The sequence below is a fragment of the Pseudophryne corroboree genome, chromosome 1 (genome assembly GCF_028390025.1).
Source record: "Pseudophryne corroboree isolate aPseCor3 chromosome 1, aPseCor3.hap2, whole genome shotgun sequence".
NCBI lineage: Eukaryota > Metazoa > Chordata > Amphibia > Anura > Myobatrachidae > Pseudophryne > Pseudophryne corroboree.
Genome location: NC_086444.1, coordinates 572,178,540 through 572,189,003, shown reverse-complemented (window position 1 = coordinate 572,189,003; position 10,464 = coordinate 572,178,540). Strand labels below are relative to the sequence as shown.

Below are 10,464 nucleotides of genomic sequence, written 5' to 3'. Positions count from 1 at the left end.
CATGTTTTGCAGGTAACCCAGCCAGTGCACAGGTGTATTAATTACTCACTGACACAATTTAAAAGGTCCACAGGTGAAGCTAATTATTTCACTTGTGATTTTGTGAGGATACCTGCAAAACATGCACTGTGTGGGGTGCTGAGGACCAAGTTTGAGAACCTGTGCCCTAGAGCAGGCATTCCCAACCACGGTCCTCAAGGCACACTAACAGTGCAGGTGTTAGTGATATCCAGGCTTCAGCACAAGTCACTTAATTAGTACTAGCAAGAGAAAATAAATCTGCACAGGATATAACAATTTCAGTTCAGTGAATTTAATGATATGATATATTAAACCAACATAAAGGCCTACTTGTAATAATAAATTCAGCAAGTAGTTGGTGGTGCTCCAGGAAGATAGTTATAACAACTATGAAACAACAGGTATGGACCTTTGGAGAAAAGGACCAAAAAAAGGGAAACTATAGGCCTTTTCCTGGGCACACTTGAAAAAATTGAAATGATGAAATTATTAAAAATTAACTTTTATTGATATATACTTAAGAAAAAGCGAGAGCTGGCATCAATGTTTTAAAGAGCATGAGTGTTTGCCAGTACCAATGTACCTGTTATGGGCAAAATTATATTATAGGTGAGCGAAAATAAATGAACCCTCATCCATAAGGAAATTCATACATATCCTCCATAAACTGGAGTTTAGATGAATGAGGTCACTACCTCGATTCCAATATGATCTGACAAATACTATTGACCGGAGATCAGATTGATATAATGAGTCCCAAGTAGCTTAAACTGTTGGAGAGTAAAATACCTACGGTACCTAGTATTCCCTGGTGGTTCCCCATCCAGGTACTGACCAGGCCCTGCAGTGCTTGGCTTCCAAGATCAGACGAGTTTGGGCATACTCAGTGCGGTCTGACCGTAGGTGAATCTGTCTCCTAGGCGCACCGTTTTCCGAATGTGTTGGGACCCAAGATCAATCACAAATTGTATGGATATTGAATTATATATGATCAGAGATAAATGATGATAATAATGCAATAAACTTATGAATTTTTTGCTGGGAAATCTGATCAGTGGTGTTTCTGAATTCAAACAATGATAATGACTGTGCAGTCCTGAGATAGATATTACCAAACAGAAAATGTGCTCCCAATCAGCCTAGGCAGCAAGAGGGCTTGATAGTGCCCACAGTGGTAGAATAATGGAGACTCTATTGCAGTGGTACTCAAAAAACAGCCCAAGCAGCAAGTGGGCTTTGTAGTCTCTGCAATAATCAGGACAAATGGAAAACGTGTCTACAGTATAGTGGGTAGGTTTTTTTGTTGGAAGACCTGATCAGTAGTGATCTGAATTCAGACAATAATACTGATTGTGTGGCCTTTAAATTGATATTGCCAAAAGGCAAATGTGCTCCCAATCTGCCTGAGAAGCAGGAGGGCTTGAAATTGCCCTCTCTGAAATTATCAAAACAATTAGAAAATATATATTGTGTCTATAGTATAGTCAATGTCAGTAATATTTGATTAAGACATATATGGAAATTGCAAATTACAAATGTCCCTTTGTGAGAGGGGTACTCCTTCTCCACCCTTACCCAGTAGTTATGCACCAAAAAATAAGAAATTGAGCATGATAATCATGAGAATATAAATATAAATAACTATATATATCACTTGGTGTGGATTAACCAGCTTTCCCCTATTAAGTGGGGAAGTGCATATTGGGCCCTGTGGGAAAAAAAGGGGGGGAGCCGCGGTTTGGGTAAGGAGAGCCCGTTTTCGGCTGAGAGCCGAGGGCTGTCTTACCCTAACCTCTTCAGGAGACCATCAGATCAGAGGACGAACAGGAATCGAGTAGCGAGGCGCCGGCGGCCGCGGTCCGTGCAACCGGAAGTTCGGGCGCCGGGACCGGAAGTGACGTACGTTTCGCTCCGAGAGCTTGATCACATGATCGCCTGCTCTCGGAGTTCCCCGCTGCCTGTATTTATGAGCGCAGCCTGTCAGGGAAGTTTGAGGTGCACCTGTTTGTGATTAGCTGTATTAAGTCACCTGCAAATAGGGAAGTAAATTGCGGAAGACTAGAACTATGTTTCAGAGGTGTCGTTGTAGGTATAATGAAAATCAGCTTAATCTGATGCTGGTCTAATTAAAGTTTGGGGAGCAAACAAGAGAAATCATACAGCTTATATTAGAGACCAATGTGGATGTTATGATAAAATTTAGAGAGAGTGTGGTCAAATGGAACAACATGAAAACAGTAAATAAATGTAAATAAATTAATCTAAAAATGAATGACAAAAATATAATATAATTAATGAAAAAAAGGGTATTGAAAGAATTTTTTGGTAAGTGAATAAAAATAAAGTATAAAAGTTGAAAAAATAAAACTAGAAAGATAATAATAATAAAAAATAATAATAAAAATAAATATAAAAAATAAATAAAAAATAAATAAAAATAATATAAAAATATTTAATAAAAAATTATGTGGCTAGATGTAAACAAAAATAGGAATCATGCAACAAATGTAAATGTAGGGAGGTGGTCGGGACACTGTGAGTTATAAATAATCAAAATATGGCATTAAAGGCCTGTTGAGACCGTATCAATTATTTTGGGCAAAAAGCAGCTGTTTGTGTTAAATAAGAAAGAATTGTTGGTGTGATGTATATGGGAGGAAAATAAAAGTGGGAGGGATGTGGAAAAATGTAGAGGATGTGGGGGGGGGAAAGGAAGGGGGGGGAGGACTATTGAATGTGAGGTGTGGGATAAAGTGGCACTGTTAGTAAAGGTATAGATGCTGATTTGAAATTGTTGAGTGAATGGAGTGATTGATGAAGGGAGGGTGGGGGGGAGAAAAAAAGGGGGGGGGGTAGGAGACAGGAATGTAGGGAAGGGGTTGGTGGGATGGGGTTTTTTGCTGGGGTGGGAAAGCTGGGGGGGGAGGGGAAAGGGGAGGGTTTGTGGGCGGACTTTAAAACTGGTGGGTATGAGGGCAGTGACTGGTGTGGATGCCCTTGCGTATATCTGTATGAGTGTGTAAAATGTGAAAATGTGAGTAAATTGGTGTGGCAATGTGAAAATACTGAGAGAAGGGATAGTAATAAAGTAAAGGTTGGGTGCTAGTGAATTAGAAAAAAAAAAAGGGGGGGTGAGCTAGATTGCGCTAGGTAAAAATTGTGCGAGTTGTTTAAAGGTGAGGAGATAGAGGTCTAGGGTGTGCGAACAGGATGAATCATGCTCAATGAGAAAAAATCTTTATAGAAAGACACTGTAGTTTAAATGTTCATTTAGACCCTTTGGAGCCAAGGTGTCCAGTCTAAAAGTCCATTCACTCTCCTTCCTGAGGAGCATTCGTGTAATGTCTCCACCTCGGATCCCTGGTTTGATTTGTTCAAGGCCGTGTACTTTGAGATCTTGGACTGAGCTTGAATGATGAATTAGGAAATGTTTTGCGATGGTTGTCAGTTGTTGCATTCTTTGTTGGTGTTTAGCAGCATTCCTAATGTTGCTCATATGTTCAAGAGTTCTGATTTTTAGCATGCGGGTAGTCATTCCTACATATCTCAGGCCACATGGGCAGGAGATGCAATAAACAACATTCTTGCTTTTGCAGTTGAAAAAATCATTGATTTTTATCTGATCACCATATTTATCCACCAGTTCTTGTATGTTAACCATATGTTGGCAGATTTTACAATTACCACAGGAGTAGCTTCCTTTTATTAGTGGCCCACGTGGTGGTTGTTGTGAGAAGTGGCTACTGACTAAGAGGTCCTTTAGATTGGGTGATCGCCGCCAGCTCAGATCAATTTTGGTATTGAGTTTTTTGGCCAGATCTTCATCAGAGAGTACAATGTGCCAATGTCTTTGTAGGATGGACTTGATCTCCCTCCATTCTTTGCAGAAATCCCCCACAAATCTTATGGTTTGGGATTCTTCTTTACGTTTCTTAATTGTTGTATTAAAGATTACATTTTCTCTTGTGGTTTGGGTTATGTTGTTTTTAGCTTTTTTAATGGATCGCATACTGTATCCTCTGTCTTTTAATCTAAGTATCAGTTCTTTGCTTCTTATCTTGAAAACTTCATCATTTGAGCAATTTCTCCTAAGGCGTAGGAATTCTCCTTTAGGGATGTTGGTTATTGTAGGGGGAAAATGTGAACTGGTTTGATACAGAAGGGTGTTGGTAGCTGTGTTCTTCCTGTATATTTCCGTGGAGATCATGTTATTGGTGTCCCTATAAATTCGGAGGTCCAAGAAAGAAATACTGTCTTTGTTGTAGTCACAAGTGAATGAGAGATTAAGAGTATTGTTGTTGAGTTGCTGTATAAATTCCAGAAGTTCAGTTTGTGTGCCATCCCATATGATAAGTATGTCATCAATGTAACGTGTCCACAATATAATATGTTTAGTGTATGATTCACAGAGGTCAGAGAATACAAACTCCCTCTCCCACCAGCCCAGGAAGAGGTTAGCGTAGGTAGGGGCACATGCTGCCCCCATCGCTGTTCCCCTTACCTGGGTGTAGAAGAGGTTGTTGAAGGTGAAATAGTTTTTGTTCAAAACAAAATGAAGAAGTTGTAATAAAAATTGGTGAAAGTCATCCATTCCCCGCATTTTCAAAAAATATTCCACCGCCTGGATGCCAAGGTCATGTTTTATACTTGTATACAACGCCTCAACATCGAGGCTCACGAGGAGATGTGTTTCTTCCAAGTGTATATCATTGATCTTTCGAAGGACGTCGGTCGTATCCCGGGTATATGATGGAAGTTCCAAGACATAGTCCCTAAGATGTGTGTCCAAAAATGTACAGGCTTTTTCTAGTAGGCCACCATTTCCTGAGACTATGGGCCGACCGGGGGGGTCTTGGAGGTCCTTGTGAACCTTGGGTAAAAGGTAGAATGTTGGTACCCGAGGATTATCTACAGTTAGGTAATCCTGTTCTGACTTGGTTATAGTGCCATCGTGGTATGCCCTGTTGATAATATTCATATACAATTTGGTATACCTTTCTGTAGGGTCAAAAAAACTCTTCTGGTAACATGATTGATCATCTAGTTGTTTCTTGGCTTGTTTAAGATATAGTTCTGTTGGCCAGATCACGACATTACCTCCTTTATCTGATGGCTTCAGGACTACGTCAGTCCAGGTTTTCATCTCCTGGAGCGCCTTCCGTTCGTTCGGTGTCAGATTACTCGCAGTGTGATGATACTTCTTATTCAGATATAGTCTGTCCAAATCCCGAGTGACCAAATTCGTGAAAACTTTGACTTCTGGGCATAGAGTATCCTTAGGGAAAAAAGATGATTTTTTCTTTAGCAGAGGTCGTGTTTGTTGTGTACAAGGGATTGGCTCATTATGACCAGCAAGTTCTTCCAATGTCGCCAGAGCTATTCTTTCTTGTGATGACAGATTTTCCAAGTCAGAGAAGGATTCAGGTGTACCTGTTCTATCTGTAAAAAACTTTGCTAATAGTAATTTTCGTGTAAAGAGTTGTAAGTTGGTTTGCCACTGGAATCTGTTGAATCTTTTAGTTGGTGAGAAAGTTAGACCTTTTTCCAAGACTGATCTTTGTTGTGCGGTAAGGATATGACTGGAAAGGTTGATTATCTTAAGTTTATTGTGGGTCTGATTTATTTCTGGTTCCTGCGGTTGGGATACCGGTTTGGAGATGGTGAGCCCCATTTTTCTCTTCCTCTTCTTCTTACTACGTCTCGTTTTTCTTTTGCTTGGTAGCCACGTGCTCCCCTGGTTTGTTCTAAAAAACCGGTCACTGAGTTGTTGTTTGGTCGGGATGTTGAAGTACTTCGACGGTCCAAGGTGTGACTGTCAGTTTCATCCGCGCTGGATAAATCTACTTCCGAGGAAGAAGGGGTGTAGGAATGTCCCACGGGGCGTTCTTTTCTAATCGGTCTATTCCACTGAAATATCTTGTTGTTGGAAAAGTCCCTCTTGTCCCTGGTAAACTTGTTTTTCTTCCTGTCAATTATGGTCTGTTCATATGCTTGCAGGTCCTTCTTAATTTTCTCAAATCTGTTTTGAAATATAGGGTTTTGTTCCCATTGTTCCAAATTCTTGGCAATTTTGTCGATTTCTTTAGTGCACTCGTCCAAGACAAGGTTATTGTGCTTAATAAGAATGCCAATAAGCTCGTAGGAGCATTTGAGCAAAGTGGTTTCCCACTCCTGTCGTAGGTTGGCGGTGAATAATTCAAATGAGGGGAATAGTTTAGGCCTGAGGCCTCTGGGTATGATTTTTTGTTTCTGATAGTTCTCCAAACTTGTTAAATCCCAATTCGTGCGTGTCTGTCGTTGCAGAGTATATTTTAATTTCAGGATTTCATCTTCCCAGTTGGGATCTGGATCTTGAATATCAGCCCCAGTGGGAAAAATGCTTTCTAAGTCTTCCGTTCTGCGTTTGGTACTTAATTCATAAGTTTATTGCATTATTATCACCATTTATCTCTGATCATATATAATTCAATATCCATACAATTTGTGATTGATCTTGGGTCCCAACACATTCGGAAAACGGTGCGCCTAGGAGACAGATTCACCTACGGTTAGACCGCACTGAGTATGCCAAAAACTCGTCTGATCTTGGAAGCCAAGCACTGCAGGGCCTGGTCAGTACCTGGATGGGGAACCACCAGGAATACTAGGTACCGTAGGTATTTTACTCTCCAACAGCTTAAGCTACTTGGGACTCATTATATCAATCTGATCTCAGGTCAATAGTATTTGTCAGATCATATTGGAATCGAGGTAGTGACCTCATTCATCTAAACTCCAGTTTATGGAGGATATGTATGAATTTCCTTATGGATGAGGGTTCATTTATTTTCGCTCACCTGTAATATAATTTTGCCCATAACAGGTACATTGGTACTGGCAAACACTCATGCTCTTTAAAACATTGATGCCAGCTCTCGCTTTTTCTTAAGTATATATATCAATAAAAGTTAATTTTTAATAATTTCATCATTTCAATTTTTTCAAGTGTGCCCAGGAAAAGGCCTATAGTTTCCCTTTTTTTGGTCCTTTTCTCCAAAGGTCCATACCTGTTGTTTCACTTAATTAGTACCTCAGTTATTTTGATTTAACCATCTGTGCTGCAGCCTGGATATCACTAAAACCTACACTGTTGGTGTGCCTTGAGGACCGTGGTTGCGAATGCCTGCCCTAGAGTGTCAGCATTTTTTTCATGGCACCACTAAGCGAAAAGTTTTTTATTGATATATTTGGAAAAAATATTAAATTAAGTAAATTGTTCCTACCTGTCATCCTTAAGATCAGTTATGTGGTGGTGTACAGTTGTGATTCTGATTGTCTACATGTTTTATGATTGGCAGCCACTAGTACTGGTCTTGCCTATCACTTTAACCATAAATAATTTAATTTGGTCCGAGAGCACCACCCTGAGGCACCCCGGCACCCAGCTTCAGAATCACTACACTATACAATTATGTTGCAGATCATCTGCCATATCTGGATGGTTGGAATGAAAATCTGGTAATGGATGAGCGCAAATTACAATTGACCATTTGCTCCCAAACACTGGAACACTGTGTTTAGAAAAATTGGTTAAATCACCTCTTTAACAAAATTTTCCAGTGCTTCGGAGCAAATGGTCGATTGTCATTTGCTCTCATCCATTACCAGAATTTCATTCCAACCTGGCAGATCTGGCAGATAATTGTAAAGTGTATGCTCAGCTTTAGTTATATTAAGTTAATAATATACCGTAAGTAAGGGAGAATGGAAACCAATATTTGCGTGAGCCAATGGAGCTTATTTTCATGTACAGTATAGCACAGCTGGTCCTCAGTCCAGTATACTAAATATCATTTTGTAATGCATTATGGACATTGTTACTGCATGTATAAATTTTAAACAATTCAATGATGTTTGGGGGAAGGGTGGTTGGGGTTTATTTATAAACTATGGGCCTAATTCAGACCTGATCGCAGCAGCAAAATTTTTCTCTAATGGGCAAAACCATGTGCACTGCAGAGGGGGCAGATATAACATGTGCAGAGAGAGTTAGATTTGGGTGGGGTGTGATCAAGCTGAAATCTAAATTGCAGTGTAAAATAAATGGCCAGTATTTACCCTTCACAGAAACAATATAACCCACCCAAATCTATCTCTCTCTGCACATGTTATATCTGCCCCACCAGCATTGCACATGGTTTTGCCCATTAGAGAAAGATTTTGCTGCTGCTATCAGGTCTGAATTTAGGCCCTATATACAGTATGTAAAGTTGGGTATGATACTTTATGTTGACAGTGAAAATGGCAACATTCATCATGTCAACATTAGAATTTCAACATGGTCAGAATGTCGACATTGACCATGTCGACAGTGATTAAATGTTAACATGATAGAATATCGACATATGGTCCCTGATGAGTGACTTACCTTCTGGCGGCTTCAAAAGCTCCAGGGATGTCTTCCAGGCCCCCGTTGTAATATGACCATTGGTTCCAAGCGCTGGCGTATTTATAAGGGGGGCAGTGTGTGCAGTGCACACGGGCCCCTGGGGTCCAGGGGGGCCCACTTTGCACACCCTTTATTTTTAATACTTACCATCTGGAGACCCGCAGCGCAGCAGCAGCGCTTCAGAAATCACTGGGAAAATGGAACGGCACAATTTTTTTCGGTGTTTCAAGCATGCGCAGTAAGAAAATCACTGGGAAAATGGCCGCTGCTCCATTTGCCTGGAGATCTGGCTCTGGGACAATGCTAGGGTCCCCTAGGGACCCTAGTGCCTAGATTTACAGTGCTGCTGGCTAGAGAGGAGGGGGCCCAGATAGATCCCTCTAGGGCCTCCTCCTCTCTAGTAACGTCCCTGGTTCCAAGTCAGACTGCAGATGCTCCAGCGATCCTGTAAGTATGTTTACTTCATCCCTAACCATTATGCTATCTTAAATTATACAGGAAAGTCATCTCTACTGACAGTCACACATAGCTGAGAACAATTAACTGTCTTTTTGCAGCTAATCTCTTGACATCACATACTGTATTATAAACTTATTTAATTACTTCTTAGTTGTTAGTTTACCAGTGGTGGCTCCAGAGGTGGGGCAGCCCAAAATTCAAATTGGGGAGTCACATCTCTAGAATAGCCAATGGTTGTTACCTATTGCAGTGGTATACACAGCCTAGAGGTGCCAGAAAGGGCTATTTCAGTGCCTATAGAGGGGGGTTTCCTGTACCACTCATAGAGGCTGCTGTAGCAATGTTCTAAACAGGCTAGAGCTGGAACTAGAAGTGGTGCTTGTTTTCTGGATTGTACTACACATAGTAACATAGTTTCTGAGGTTGAAAAAAGACAATTTGTCCATCGAGTTCAACCTATATGTGGTCTCCTACGCTGTATTATTTTTTAAGACTAATTTTGTCTGTTGCTAATCTCGGCCGTTGTGTTTATTCCTTATTCCTCTTTTTTAATAACTATAGTGCGTGACTACGCACCATAACCCTGTATATCCTTATCCATTAGGAATTTATCTGGCCCATTCTTAAAAGTGTTGACCGAGTCCACCATTACTACTGTCTCAGGCATGGGAATTCCAAACACAAAGGGCCAAATGTAATAGAGCGAGAGTTTCAAAAAGTGAGAGATTTGGTAAGGTTTTGCAGTTTTTTTTAAAGTGGCAATCATTTACACAGCAAGATCAACCTGGTTCTGCAGTGTAAATGATTGCCGCTTTAAAAAGAAACTGAAAAACCTTACTAAATCTCCCACTTTCTGAAACTCTCACTCTATTACATTTGGCCCGTATTGTCCATTGATAAAGCTGATTATCTTTACAGGAATAAAAGCTATACCTTAAACACACCGTAAATACACTTTAAACCTTTAGCCGCTGCGGCCGCTATACTTAATTCACACTCTACGCACCTTTTACGCTATTAGCGTACAGAATCCCGTACAGTGTACGGACTTTGCGTACACACGCCGCGCTGATGGTACAAAGTACTCACAGCGCGTACACACCCAGAGATACACTTTAAACCTTCTACAGCAATGCAATGCGATAATGATACACTTTAAACCATAGCAGGGCAATGAGGACACGACACCAATTGTGATTTTACCGCTGGGTTCCGACACCACAGTGGATTATTTCTGAAAGGGGGTTTACAATACAAATTATACACTACAATACAAGACAATATATAACAGAATAATGGCTACAGTCAATGTACATACGTGAGTATATTCGCGTGCGCTTCCCGGTCCGTTCCTCCGTCATCAAATAGATAACGTTGTGAGTCTTGTGTGTGGCCGGGCTGCAGCAGGCTTTATTTATACAATTCTTCCAAAAGCAATACAATGGATACTGTAATCCCTTTGTCCATTGGACACAGGAATGCACTTTTACAGTACAGGAGAGGTCATAGGTTGATTTGAAAAGGTAGGCGATGTCTTTCTCAACTGCTCTTGTGGG

General features: G+C 40.6%; 1 pseudogene; it reads right to left on the bottom strand.

Annotated features, from left to right (window-relative positions):
- Positions 1-807: 807 nt before the first annotated feature.
- On the bottom strand, positions 808-926 carry LOC134937297 (5S ribosomal RNA; annotated as a pseudogene).
- Positions 927-10,464: the final 9,538 nt, after the last annotated feature.